The sequence below is a fragment of the Paramormyrops kingsleyae genome, chromosome 8 (genome assembly GCF_048594095.1).
Source record: "Paramormyrops kingsleyae isolate MSU_618 chromosome 8, PKINGS_0.4, whole genome shotgun sequence".
In the NCBI taxonomy this organism is placed as follows: domain Eukaryota; kingdom Metazoa; phylum Chordata; class Actinopteri; order Osteoglossiformes; family Mormyridae; genus Paramormyrops; species Paramormyrops kingsleyae.
Window position 1 is genome coordinate 17,924,893 of NC_132804.1, and position 4,094 is coordinate 17,928,986.

Consider the following 4,094-nt stretch of genomic DNA (forward strand, 5'->3'; position numbering starts at 1 on the left):
TCAGGGTGGGAATTATGAGGTTTGTAGAGGTCCAAGCAGTGCTATTTCTCAACACGATTTGGATATTTCACAACGAAGTATCATTATGCAATGTGGAACAGATGTATCACCAGAGATACCTCTAGAAGAACCAAAAAGTGAAGATGATCAAAAGCACATCTCTGAATTGCCCCAGAGTAATGGAGATGCTGATATGGAAGATGTGAGGAAGACCAGCCTGCTCTCTTCAGCAGCTTTTGAAAATGAGAGACTGGTGGAGAGGCCTTTGAGAATTCTGGGGGGCACTGTCCACAAATCCAATGACAAGGCAACAAACAGAGATCAGACACATGTATTAACACATGGTACAACTCAAAGATTATCTGTAGATCAGTTTTTGACAGATCTAGGGAAAAGTCTTGATCTGGAAGCAATGACCTCGAAACAAACAATGCAAAATCTGTCTGAGAATGATATAAGAGTTAGTCAATTTGAAAACTGTGATGTCTATAGGCATGAAATTATCCACCATGAAGAACCTTCTCTGTCTCCTCATACTAATCATGAAGCTTCCAGCCAACCTGAGGTAGTTGGCTTGTCAAATGCATCTGTTTGCATACAGCCTGCTCCATCCCCTCCTCAGGCATGTTCCAGCTCTCTGTACCCAAGTGACAATTTTGAAGGAACTGATTCTATCTTCGATGACCAGTTTTTATCAGATTTGGATAGAGCTACTGCTTTGGGACAAAATCTGAGAATCAGCAAAGAAAAAGAGTTAAATGACATAGGGCACTCAATGCCACATGTGTCTGAAAAGTATACAGTTATTTATCATGCTGAAAAACAAGACATCGTTGTGACTGAGAAAATTTGCAGCGAAGAATCTTTACCCATTCCTCATACCGAACAGGAAGTGTCTCATTATACAGAGGACATTCCTTTCTCACCACCTAGATTTCACTCTGTCTCAAGTCTGCTGTTGCCTTCTGTATCCTACTCTCTCTCTCCTTCCCTGTCACACACTCCCCCCTACATCAACCTTGAATCACTTTCATGTGTTCCCTCCCTTAGCTTAGATACAACAGATACAGATTGTATCTCCCTCCCTCCTCCCCTCTGTCATCCAATTACCATCTCTCCAAATTCAGAGAGAAAAGTTGCTGCATCTCCTCATTCTTCAGAGGGTCATTCATTACCTTGTTCCCTCTGGGATGCCGTCAGTCGAATCCGTAGACATACAGCCCCGGACTCTGAGAATGAAGAAGAAGAAGCCTGTGAAACATGGAACAATCAAGAAAACGTGAGGAAGGAAGCAGAAATTAACGGGACATTGTTTGACCTGGGTAGCCGCCAGGAAGTAGACAAGTGCAGTGAGAAAAAAAATGCGTCACAGAGTCAAGAGGATTTAGCTTTGGTGGAAAATGGATCAAATAGGAGATCAGGAGATCAGAATAAAGAACCTGTCCCTGCAGATGGAGCAAGTGGTTTGCAGGTGGTGGAGAATGTTTCACTTAGTGAAAAGACAGGGTTAAAAGACATAGAACGGTATGAGAATGAACTGCAGAGACAATGTGAGGATGACACACTGTCCTGGAGCAGCTCTGACAGTCACACTTCAACAGGCACTGTGATTATGGGTCAAGAAACACAGGAGATCAGTGAGGAAATGATGCCAAAGGCAAGAGACTATGTGTCATGGATGGAAGCAATAGGCAGTCCAAAGTCTACTGCATGAGTAAAGGTGAGGTGTTAAGGGACTGTATGTAGCAGTGGAAAGTCCAGAGTGGACATGATTAGTAGACATACATTTTACTCCTTGGATCCATGAATGTGTGATTCAAGGTCTCTAAATAAATGAAAAAGGGGAAATTAACAACTAGAGAAGTACTGAAGAAAATTGTGTTTGGAGTGATGGCATAGAAGGTGCTCTGTACTTTGAGGTGGCATGTGACCAAACTAAAACTGAAGAAAAAAGGAAAAACGTTTTCCATGAAAGGTGAAGTTTAAATGGAAAGTGCTTACTGAAGAAACCCATTGTTTGGAAGATATGCAAGCCAAGAGTTGTACACTAGAACATTTGTTGGAGATTAGAAAGTAACAATAGTGAAATGAAAGCAGACATGTCCAGACTTAATTTTGCCTCTGGAACAGGAAAAGGGAAGACAGTTGTGGCAGTTAAGACCCAGGACAAGACCTCATGAACTGAATGGGAAAACTCTGAACGAGGACAATTTGTATAGATGGCTATTGTTCCGGATCAGGGAAATTTAAAAGGAGACTGCTTTAATTTAGGTTAATTCACACTGCCCCCTAATACACAGACCTGTATTTTAATTAAGTTGTGCCCCCCAGTGCTTGAACTGGGGAAAAACATGTGCCAGTACTCCCCTCGTTAGTTAGTACCAGCAGATATTGAGAAGTGCCAGTACTCTGAAGAGAAAAACAAAGAGGTGCTGGAACTGTGTACTGAGGAGTACCAGCCTACTTCAAGCTCCAGTATCCCCCCTCTGGTATCCCCACTCCGGTATCCCCCCTCCGGTATCCCCACTCCGGTATCCCCCCTCTGGTATCCCCACTCCGGTATCCCCCCTCTGGTATCCCCCCTCTGGTATCCCCACTCCGGTATCCCTCCTCTGGTATCCCCCCTCTGGTATCCCCACTCTGGTATCCCCCCTCTGATATCCCCACTCTGGTATCCCCACTCTGGTATCCCCACTCCGGTATCCCCACTCCGGTATCAAATTCTCTCCTCCACCGTTACCTGTTTTTTAGATGTATTTTTTAGATGTATTTTTAAGTATTACGATTATTCTAGGTTTGCATTAGTGCAAGTTATGATTATTGGAACGCACAGAATATGGAATGATTGCTGATTTTGTTATTGGATATATCTGAATATAACACACATGTTATTCAAATAAAAATATATGATTATCACTGATATAGCACTTATTTTTTTTTGTAAATATGCTTTGCTGTGCCATCCACTTTTATATCTGACCCATCAGTTTCCTAAACAGTGTTCGCAAAACAACTGGCATTCTGTCCAAAGGGTAAGATCAAGGCCCACAACAACCCTGATAAGGTTAAAAGGTTGGAATATGTTGGAATAATTTTTGTAGCCATTTATAATTATACAGTGCTGCGCAGTCACAAATTATGTGTAAATGATCTTTACGTTGGTGTAAAACTATGTCTGTCAAAGTGTGTTAGGTTAGACATTTAAAAACCACTCCTCACCTCAGTATTTCCAGTAATCATCTGATACACCATGTCCTTTTTGAGTCAACACACCATGTTTGATTAATCAATACCTTGTTGACTTATGTAACTAATTAAATTGATGAGTTAATTTAGCTGGTGGTATAATTCATTGAATATATGGAATGGCTGGGGCGCTGTCAAGAGAGTTTTGGGAACTGAAGCAATGACCTTCTGGCCATCCAACAAGATATCAGTAGCTTTTTGGAGAACAGAAAAAAGAATTGTTAGTTTTATTGCGTTCCTGTTAATTTACATATATTATAATATTACATTAAGTGTTTTCATGAGCAAATATGCGTACTACTCAAATAAACAACTTTAAGCATTTCGTTTGATTGCCTAAGATTTTTGCACATTAATGTATTTTAAATGTCTTTGTATGTCTTGCAAACAGGACGAAGGCAATGTACATCTGTAGAGCAATATGTTTGTATTGAAACTTTTATAGAACTGAAAATGTATGGTGACCTTGTAGAAATATTGTCCAGGCAAAATATTTTGAAATATCTCCTATAAATTTATCATAAATAAATAAAATAAATATGACATATTTATAAACATTTTATATCATTCCATTTAGTGCGCTGTAACTATAACTTATTAAGTGTTTATTTAAGTGACCTTATATAGAAATGTTTTTTTGTTTGTTTCAAATGGTAAGGAAGCCGCTGTCACGATTGCACTACCAGTAGGTGGCATTTGTCGGAATCCACACTTGTTTCCAAAGACGCCATTTCGCCGGCATTTTACAGCTTCCGGTTTTGTACATGACTGACATAAGACAATAGCCAATGGCGGGAACTCTGCAAACCTTGTAGCCAATACGCAGAAAGTGGGTGTGTTTTCCGAAT